At 49.8% G+C, this 10,739-nt stretch overlaps 1 non-coding gene across 1 annotated transcript; it reads right to left on the bottom strand.

Moving 5' to 3' along the window:
* Window positions 1-5,340: 5,340 nt before the first annotated feature.
* On the bottom strand, window positions 5,341-5,412 carry TRNAE-UUC. Its single transcript has one exon. It is a non-coding gene; the product is annotated as a tRNA-Glu (tRNA).
* Window positions 5,413-10,739: the final 5,327 nt, after the last annotated feature.

Raw genomic sequence — 10,739 nt, 5'->3', positions numbered from 1 at the left:
ACAGAAACTCTGTCACTGGGCTCTGCCCCTCCCTTCATAAGAACATAAGAATGGCCATACTGGGTCAGACTAAAGGTCCATCCAACCCTGCATCCTATCTGCCAACATCTGCCAATGCCAGGTGCCCCAGAGGGACTGAATCTAACAGGTAATGTTCAAGTGATCTCTCTCCTGCCATCCATCTCCACCCTCTGACAAACCGAGGCTAGGAATGCATCTGAAGAATTGAGCTGTAGCCCATGAAAGCTTATGCTGAAATAAATTTGTTATTCTCTAAGGTGCCACAAGTACTCCTGTTCTTTTTGTGGATACAGTCCAACACAGCTGCTACTCTGAAACCTGTGAATATAATGTAACTGGAACATGCTTCATGGAAAAGGTCTCGTACAGTATCCTTACAAAGCTTATTATCTATTGTGTGTGTTCATCCTATTTGTATGATTCAATCATTCTTGTATCTGAAACTAGAAATATGAACTATAACTCTGAGGTCCTGTTGTAATGATGCAAAGTGTGGGCCATTAATAGTGGTTTGGACTCTTGATGGCTCCCATTAACCAGGACAATTGACTGGAGATAGCTCTGTCCTGCACCATCTGTGAGTCAGGCCAGGAAGAATGAAGGTTTGGGGGGGTCTCACAGGACATGTGACCATGTCACCTGGTACAGGAATCCATCTTAAACCTGGGGCTTTTCCCCAGGAGAGAGACATAAGATTCCTGCCTTGTACCAAAGCTATATAAGGGGGTGGAACAGAAGAAAGGTGGCTGCAGTCATGAGAAATCCCCTAGCTACCACCTGAGCTGGAACAAGGACTGTACCAGGTGAAAATATTGGGCCCAGACAAGAAATAAGTCTAGTCTGCAAAAGAAGCTTATTGGAAGATCTCTGAGGGTGAGATTTTATCTGTACTGAGTTTTGTACTGTATTAGGCTTAGACTTGCATGTTTTTGGTTTATTTTGCTCTATGGAGAATACAAACTGCACAGAGAAGGAAAAATTAATGCCTTGGAAAAGCCTCTCTGTGTTAGATGGGTGGGAGGGTGTCTAAAAACCACTCTCCTCTACTTTCTTCTCTCTGAATTCCTTTAGAAAATCCAAAGCAGGAAACAGAACCATTGTCTTCTCTGAGGCTTGAGCTCCGAGATCTTCAAATTATGAGACTGACATGCTGCCAACTGTGCTAAGAAGGCCCAGTGAAATGTTTAGGCTCAGTACATATAGGATCCTCCTACAGCAGTGACTGGGCCTGGGAAGGAGCCAGGGGTGTGCTGGAAAAAGCAGGGAGATCTGGTGCCCACTGACCTGTCCTGGCAGCTTTCACAGGAGCAAATAAATCAATTCTCCCTGCCAGTGAATAATGTACTGGAGCTAATGGCACCACAGGGTGGATGTTTCCAAGCTGTGCACCCACTGCCACATGTTAGAACTCAATCTCCTTTCCCTAGCAGGGCACTTTCCCTGTGCATTGGGCAAAGCAAGTCGGGGAAGCTACATGGGTAACAAAAACCAGTGCTTCAGACCAGGCTTGAACTACCAGCAGTATCCCCCTTTATACCAACCAGTTGCACCACTGCAGGTGCTTTTCAGAGGAAGCTGGAAAGCAGGCAGTTATCAGTCTCTGGGGTTCACACCTTTACCTGGTAATTGAAAGGCTGATGCATCAAACCTAACTCAAGATGCAGCTTTTCAGTGATGAGACTCCAGGACATTTTAACAGGAAGAAAATCTCCTCTATTCTGGTTTAGCCCCATTTGACTCCTTGTGCCCATCTTCTCCCCCCGCCTCCCCGCCCTGACCCACCCCGTCTCTTTCCTTCCCCATTGGGGCCATGCAGAGAGGAGCCCCACTCAGTCTCTGTCACAGAGAGTCTGTATCCCATAAACGGAGGGAGGGAGGGAGGGGTCGCTCTAAAACACTGATAATGGGGCGGGGAGTGGTGGGCATGGTTAGGGGGAGGAAAGGATGGAGAACTAACAGTGGGACCCAGAGAGATTCCCCCAGACTGTGGAGATCCCCTGCTGCCACCCATCAGCCAGCTGTGGGAAGAACAACTTGGGATTGCTTGGGGAAGCCACCTTTAAAAACACAAGTGTAATATGCTAGTTACATTTTAATAAGACCAAAGCCTCCTCAATCCCAGGGTCACAATCACTGGAATGATTTTGCCTTGATATTTTACCAGCCGCAGACACAAAGCGAGTCAAATTACAGTTTCCGTTCGGAGTCAGTGCACACACAAGAATCCGGAGGCTTTTAATTCCTTAGGTTCTGCTGCCATTTCATTTCTGTCCTGTTCCAAGATTTATCGTTGTGCAAAGCAACATTAGGCCCTTGGGAGTGTCTCCCCTGGTCCTGCCTGCTGCCCCGGTCAAGTTAAAAGAGCCCGAGGACCCCTGCCACCACCACCACAAGGGGGCTAAGGCGGTGTCCTGCCCGCCCTCGCTCCGTGTGGCACGCCACTCCCAGAAGCGGCTGGCACGTCCCTGCGGCCCCTGGGGTGGGGGGTGGGGTCTCCAAGTCCTGCCCCCACCCCGAGAGCCAACTCTGAGAACTGTGGCAATGGGAGCTGCAGGGGTGGAGTCTGCGGGCAGCCGTGCTCAAAGGTGCCCCCTGCCCTCCCGCTTAGGGGCTGCTGCCAGAGGGGGGTGCGGGTTGCTGTTGGGAGATGCCCGAGGTAAATGCTGCACCCCTCACCCTCTCCTGCACCCCCAACCCAGACCCCACACCTGCACCCAAACTCCCTCCCAGAGCCTGCCCCCTGCACACCCTGCTGCAGCACAACCCCCTGACTGAGCCCAGACCCTGCACCCAAACTCTTTCCCAGACTCCAACCCCTCTCCCTCCCAGAGCCTTAGGCAGGTGGTGGGGGGCAGGACTTGGTCCCATTCTGGGCACCACCAAAAATTATACAAACCTGCCTCCCCTGTCCAGCCCAACCTTCTGCTGATGCACCTCAGCCCACACCCCTGCAGGGTTTGAAGCTTCCATTGCTTAAATTCCAGGACACTGGGGGATTTCAGCTCCCCTTTGCCCACAGGGAACCTTCACCCCACTCCCAGCCAGGTTCTTGTCCATGGGATCACTGCAGGGGGCTGGGTCCTGCCTCTCTCTGTGACAGGCCAGGGTGCAATAACTGGGGCATCTGAGCACCCAGGACCTTCTGTGGGGCTGCCATTCCGCTTCCCCTTCTGTGGTCTCATCTGTCATTGACTCCAGCCTTTTTTCTACCCATCGTCAGCACCATCCCAAGCCAGCTGCACTCGCCTCAAAAAGACAAAGAGTCCTGTGGCACCTTACAGACTAACAGACATACAGGAGCATAAGTTTTCATGGGTGAATACCCACTTAATCAAACGCATGTGGCAGAAATTTCCAGGGGCGGGTACAAATATGCAGGCAAGAATCAGTCTAGACATAATGAGGTTAGTTCAATCAGGGAGGATGAGACCCTCTTCTAGCAGTTGAGGTGTGAACACCAAGGGAGGAGAAACTGCTTTTGTAGTTGGCTAACCAGGCACAGAATTCCCACTCCATTCATCTGATGAAGTGGGGATTCACCCACGAAAGCTTATGCTCCTGTACGTCTGTTAGTCTATAAGGTGCCACAGGACTCTGTCGCTTTCTACAGATCCAGACTAACACAGCTACCCCTGTGATACTCAAAAAGACAGTGTCCCATGGTGGGTGTAAATCACTGACCTCTCTCCTCTCTGAGCACTGACTGCCCCTCTGTTTCCTTGCCTCTCAGTCTGTGCAGATGGGATCTTTCCCTCCAGTGCTGGAGGATTCGCCCTTCTCATCTACCATTGTCCCAAGCAGCACAGCGGGTGGGAATCTTACATGTGCCAAGGTGACTTAGGAGCAGAAGCCCCCCCAGACCTTCCATGCAATTGGCACTTACCCCTCACTGAGCAGGATTGAAACTGGTGCAGGGAGACTGGTGGGTCACATCCCCTCCGGGCATGAGTAAAGCAGCAGGGTGAAAAAAAGAACCTGGAGATGCTGGGGATTGAACCCAGGGCCTCATACATGCAAAACATGTGTTTTAGCACTGAGCTACACCCCCAGATCAATTGCAGGTTATACTCTGAGCTGTCCTATTCCCAGAGCATCCAGTGGCCTAAGAGCAGCATGGGGGAACACATTCCCTGCTCTGAGGGCCAAATCTGCTGTCCTGGAGGCTGCTGGTTCTTAGGGGTCTCTTTGCAGCAGGGCCAGATTCGATGTGTGGGGCAGAGAGAGTGGGTGCCCTGGACTCAGGGTGCAGAGATACACTCAGCCCTCTCCCCAGCATTGGGTGGGGGGTGCTGCCACGTCCTGCTGGAAGGTAATGGGAGGGGAAGGGCACGGTGAGTCACTCAACACCTGACCCTGGTGGTAGCAGTGGTGTGGGAAGCTCCAAGTGTTTCTAGGATCTGCTATTTCCACCTGCCTGTGAAGTCCAGCTTTCCCCAGCACATTCACTGCGGTTGAGTTTCCATGGCTGAGCAGCAAAGAATCACTCCCAGTTTCCCTTCTGTCTGCAGCAGGATTAGCCTGTGTCAGTGGTTAATGAGGTGGATCTAGTTGTAGATTGTTATTCATTCCCCACCTTGACAATTCACACAGTCCCTTTCCTGCTCAAATCCCCAGCACCTCAGTGATCCTGGTAGCGGGGGTTGGGTCCTGGGATTTTCAGGGTCCTTTCCCCCTCCACCTGGACTGAACTCAGCTTTTCCCCCATCCCAGACAATCCATGAAATAACAACAGGGGCATAAAGAAAGAGGGGAGGGAACATCTCGCAGCCAGGGCTGGATGTGCCCAGGGCCCCTGCTTGTCCATTGTTTCCATGGAATTTGGGCCCCCTGCTTTGCACAAGGGACAGAGAAAGATCTTGCTGTTCCTGTGTCTGTGCAAGGAAAATTGTGCTTCTGTATGAAAGAGAGGCGGGAAATGGCCCCATGGTGGGACAATATCCTCAGGATTAAGACCTAAGGACTCAGGCTGAGAACTGATAGAACTGCACTCATCTGGCATTTAACAAATTGTCTTCCATGGAGCAGGGCCAGTTCCAGTGTTTTTGCCACCCCAAGCGAGAAAAAAAAATAAAAAAGCTACAATCAACTGCAGCTCTACCTCTGTTGCTTTTGGCAGCAAGTCCTTTCCTCCGAGAGGGCTGAATTGCCGCTGAAACCTCCCCTTTCCATTGACCACCCCAGGGACCTGCTTGCTTCGCTGGTGCCTGGAGCCAGCCCTGCCATGGAGACACTGGGAAGATGGGGAATCAGGAAAATAACATGGATTTGTTTACATTGCAAGTGAAGAATAATTGAAGCTTTTCTGGTTTAAAGCCACTTTTCTCTGGCTGGGAATTGAACCCAAGCCTTAGCAGTGAAAGTACCACATCCTAACCACTAGACCACCAAGGAGGTAATGATGTTGTTTTTCTTCTCAATTATGCTACAATTTCTTAGGCTTCTTTCTAGCCACTTTCTCAAACTGCTCCATTGTCCATTCCCTGAGGGGCTAAGAGCAGAAAGTGCAGGAGCCACTGAAACAAACTCAAATGATGTTTCAGCTTCCTCCAGCAGGATCACAGAGACACACAAAGAAAACCCAGCAGGAACAATCCTCCTCTGCCTTCATTTACCCCATTGCAACCCTCTCAGCAGCCAACTCTTGTGGGAAGGACACTGAGCTAATAGGAGCTCTGGCATAGAGACCAAGGGAGGGGTGTTGCTCCCCCTTGCTGTGAGCTGATCACATTCTGACTCTGGAGGAGGAGGAAAAGGCCATGGCCACATGATGGGGCTAGTATGTACCACAACATGGTTCTTTTATGTGGGATGACTCTGAACACTGACTGATCTCCACTCCCTTGGATTTGAAAAGATGTTTAGTTTTGCACTTGGGTACCTATAAGGCTGAAGCAATTTTATGGAATATGACACTACGATTGAAGGGTTATTTAATGTTGTAGAAATAGTTAAAAACACTGAGCTTAAACTGGAACTGCCTGTTGTTAAAGTCTGGTTTCCCCACGTCAGTTCCATAAGCTCTGCTAGAAACACCCTGGCTTCTCTCCTGCCTCGGTGGGAACTGGAGGGAATCGTCCCCTGCTGCCCTTGGCTCCAGGCTGGTTTTTCTGGGGAGGGGACGTGGAATTGATTTGTTCCCTGTTGAGGAGGGAGCCAGGCCAGTTCTCAGGGAATGAGAATTTCCAGCCCAACCCAGGCTGCTGCCCTGTCCCAGCCTCTGTTCCCCTGGGGGCCCTGCGTGTTTGACTCTAGAGCAGGCCGGGAGCAGCAGCTGAGGCAGAGGACAGCCTGGGCCGGGCAGAGTTTAGCAAGCAAAAAAGGTAAAATGGCAGGGGAGTGTTACCTTGGACTTGACGGCATTTCTCCATTGGTCTGTCTGCTTTGGGGCAGGGACAATAACACGTCCTGCTGCATTCGTTATTTCAAAGGGCGGTTTAGGATTTTCATTCTCACACACGGTGCACAAAGCAGCGTGAACTAAACAAGCTGCTCACACATTCTGGCAGGCACAAAGAGCATTTGGGTGAGAGCTCAGACCTGCCCCTGTCCCATAGGGAGGGTGTCAGCTGTGTGGGGACTGGACCACTGACCTACCCGCTCCTAACTCCCAAACTTTCAGTAACTCTATTATCAGTGCCTGTGAGTGTTATTTAAAAGATAAGAAAAACCACACTGGGCTAGACCAAAGGCCCATCTAGCTCTGAATCTCGTCTTCTGACAGTAGCCAATAGCAGGCGTCCCAACAACCAATCAACAAGGCACCACTGGGAGCTGAACCCAGGATCTCCTGTTTACAAAACAGATACTTTAGCCAGCTAAGCCATGATGCCTGTAGGCAAGTGTAACACAGCATCTGCCCACACCTGACTTCCTGCCATCGCCACCGGGGCCCGACAAGCTTTGCTTGTGTTTGGATTCTGCAAAGCAGAGGAGCAGGTGACGTTTTCCTTGCAAGTTGTGTGTGAGTGAATCTTTGGCCAGGTCTGCACTACAAAGTTGTTTCAGCAGAATTATATTGCTCTGGTGTGTGAAAAACACACAACGCTCTCTTGGTCGGTAGCTTGTGGCTGGTGCACACACTGCAGTGCCACGTCTGGCGACAAAACTGCCCTGTTTTGCTGACAAAATAAAACGACCTCGATGAGAGGTCTAGAGCTTTTTGCAGAAAACTTAAAGTAACAGAGTAAACGCTGCCTTTCATTATATCACCATAACTGGCCTCCTCCAGTATCCCACAATGCCTGCCGTGAACTTGCCTGCCCTGCATTCCTCCTACAGAGCCATGGGCCCCTCCCCTTTCATCGCTCTGGGAAGTTCTGACAGCTGAGCCTGCTGCTCTGCTCCGGCAGCCAGGAGCAAATCACTGCCGTGGATGCTGCTCTCTCCCGCCCTGCGAACACAGAGCAGGGTGCTGGGAGCTTCCTTACACGGTGGGGGGCACCGGCATCTGAATGTGACACCCCCATGACACCCCTTCCCTCGAATAAGCTCTTACCTTCTAAACAGGGACGGCTGTTTTCTAGTAAAAGCACAAAAAGGGAAGGAGAAAACTCGAAAGAGGTTCCTCCTGGCGCTCACATCCGTGAACCCGAATAGCCCCTCAGTCCTCAAAGAGAGACCTGGAGAAGGAGACTTGCTGAAGCAAAGCCACAGGGGTCTATGAGGTTTCCCTGGCCCCTCGCCCCTGTCCTGCCTGGCTCATGTCAGCATCTCTCTGTGAGGTCACCACCTACCCACCACCTTTGACCAATAGTCTGAGGTTCTGCAAAAGGCCTTTGTGATGTCACTACCACACCCCTCTCTTGCTGTGCTAATGTCCTGCCCTTAGCCAGGCACTTTGGAGGTTTGAGCTACTCCCTGTGGATCACCCTACTCAAGGAGCGTTCGTTCTAGCAGCAAGCCGGCTAGACAGGAAAACATCAGACGCTGCTCCCAATGCTACACTCAGTTTTTCAGAAATTAGTCAACTTTATGGCCAGAAGAGACCATTAAAGCATCTAATCTGACCCCCTGCATATCACAGGCCTCCTGTATGACACAATAGCTACTTTTGGGCAAACACATTCCAGAAAGGCATCTAGTCTTCATTAAATGATATCAAGAGATGGAGAATCCACCACTTTCCCTAGAAGACATTTTTCTCCAGCCCACAGAACATTTGGCGGCTCTTTGCTATTGAATGAGCTCAACCTGTTTAGCTTATCAAAAGAAGATTGAAAGGTGATTTCACTGAAGTGTTGAAAGGCCTTAATGGAGAGAAAAGATTGGGTATGAAAGGGCTCTTTAATCGAGCAGAGAAAGGCATAACAAGACCCAGTGGCTGGAAGGTGAAAAGAGACAAATTCATATTACAGCTAAGGCACAAATATTCAACAGCGAGGATGATTCACGACAGGAACAAGCTCCCAAGGAATGTGGTGGATTCTAATTCTAATTCCTTATGAATATTCTGTGTGTTTGTGTCTGCAGGGGAGGAACATGCTATATGCCCAGAGGACTTTATTCCTCCAGCTTGCAAGGACAGAGGGGATGTCAAGGAGTTGCTCCTTCAATCCCCCCCACAGAAAGGCCCTTCTTAGGTAAGGCAAAATCCTGGAGAGAAAGAGTAACACTGAACAAGACTCCAGAGAGACAGATTTTTATAATCACAGTGAGAAGTTTTTCACCTGACCAGGGACTTGAACCCTCAGATTAAAAGTCTGATGTTTTGCCAACTGAACTAGTCAGGCTCACATGTGAAAAACACAAATATATGCAGAGTATCCTCAACAGGGGCTTGTTCAACCTGTTCTTAAAAACCTCTGAGGACAGAGACACCACAGCTGCCTTTGGGAGCCTATTCCAGAACTTAACTGCACTCAGTCTGACATTGGCGAAGTAGGAGGCTGAGAAAAACAACACTGGCTATCAGAAAAAAACAGTCCTCCCTGGTGCTTTAAGCAGTAGGTTCTGGTGTTTTAACAGCCATGGCCTGGGTTCAATTCCTCCTAAAAACCAGAAGTTTTTCAATGAAAATCTCCATTCATTTTGCATTTGAAATGGAAAGGCAAAGAGGGCTTCTTGTCCTTATCAACAAGGCAAAGAATGGCTTTTTTCTCAGTAAATATTTTTAAAAGGCACTGACTCGACCTGAAGATCTCATTGCATTTGTATTTACAATGGAATGATTCTCTATAGGATAGACAGAAATTCTTCAGCTAGACTCAGATTCCACGGGAATACGAGAAGCGATTGTGTCTAACACCTGCCTTTTTTCGGACAAGAGTGATGTCCAAGTTTGCCATGGACATTTCCCTTCCAGCACCTCAGGCCCCATCCAACAATACAAGAAACTGAAATGCACAGAAAGTTTCTCACCATAGGATTTGTTGGTGGCACCAGGCATGACCCAGTGTTGACAGAGGGGTGGAAAATGACAGTGCCAATGAAGGCTCCCTGTATTAGGCCTCTGCTTGTCTGAACCGCTTCCATGTTTAAACTTTAATTAACCCCACAGGCTAGATGGAAAGAATGGAATGTGTGGCAACTAGTTATCAGTACCAGGAGGCAATTATACAGCCTGCTTGCACCTGGCTAAAGGGAGTGAAACAGAATGACCGGTCAAGAAAAGTTACTAACGAGATAATATATTTTTTGCCAAGTATGATCTAAACTGTTTAGAGTAATTGCTACGTTATAATGTATTTGCTGTATGGGAACTGAAAAGGAGGGAGAAGAGGGGGGGGAGGGGGGAGCTGGGCATTGGGGGTAATAGACATGCTTAGCTAAGATCATGTATAAAGACAGAGAGCTGCTTGTCTGGGGTGTGCTTGATCTGAGGCGTGTGCCTCCAAGCATCCTGCGCTTTGAGATCTCAAATAAACTTTTTTTGCTTCTCCACCCTGGTGTGTCTAATTGGAGCGAGGCACTCCGGGCAACGAATCACTGTTGCTGTAGCCTCAGGCCTTTTTGTGCCGGCAACAGTTTTGGCATCCCTGGGTGGGCTTGAGGCTAAATTTAGCCTTGCCCGGACCCCTCCTGGAGGTCGATGGATTGCGGCGACGACCGATGCCTAGCGCGCACCGGTGACTTCATCGGGGGCCTCGGCGGAGACGCGGTGTGGTCGACCCCGGAGGGCACTATGGTGCAACGCGCTCAGATAGTGGAGAAGCAGCTACGGGCGACGGTGGGGAACCGGTCTCGTGGATAAGGTAGGAACAGTCCAGTGCTGTTAACCTTTTGTTTGCCTGTTAAGACCTGGGGACGCCCAGTGTCTTCCCATAGGTATGGGGCAGGGACAGAGTACAGGCAGGGTACGGTTTACACCCTTAGAATGCATTCTGATGAATTGGAAAGTGTTTGAAAAAGATCCATTGACTAAAAGTAAACTGAAAAGATTCTGTACAGTAAACTGGCCTCAGTATCAGCTAGAGGGCCAGGAAAGGTGGCCACCGGAGGGATCACTTAATTACAACACGATCCTTCAATTAGCTTTGTTTTGTCAGCGAATGAATAAGTGGAATGAATTTATGTATGCACAGTTGTTTATATTGTTGAGAGATAGGTCAGATCTGTTGCAAGAGTGTAATCTGACTCCGACAGGCTCGGCAGTCACTGTTGTTAGTTCCCCGAACCCCTCCCCGGTTGTAATGGCAGAGTCGGTGTCCCCTTCGGCTCCTACACCCCCACCGTATAAAGACCAGGTGCCTCAGGTTTCAGAGATTGCTCCTTCAGTGGGA

Source organism: Mauremys mutica, unplaced genomic scaffold (genome assembly GCF_020497125.1).
Source record: "Mauremys mutica isolate MM-2020 ecotype Southern unplaced genomic scaffold, ASM2049712v1 Super-Scaffold_100237, whole genome shotgun sequence".
In the NCBI taxonomy this organism is placed as follows: Eukaryota; Metazoa; Chordata; order Testudines; family Geoemydidae; genus Mauremys; species Mauremys mutica.
The sequence above is the reverse complement of the archived record's forward strand: the minus strand, read 5'-3'. Positions and strand labels throughout refer to the sequence as shown.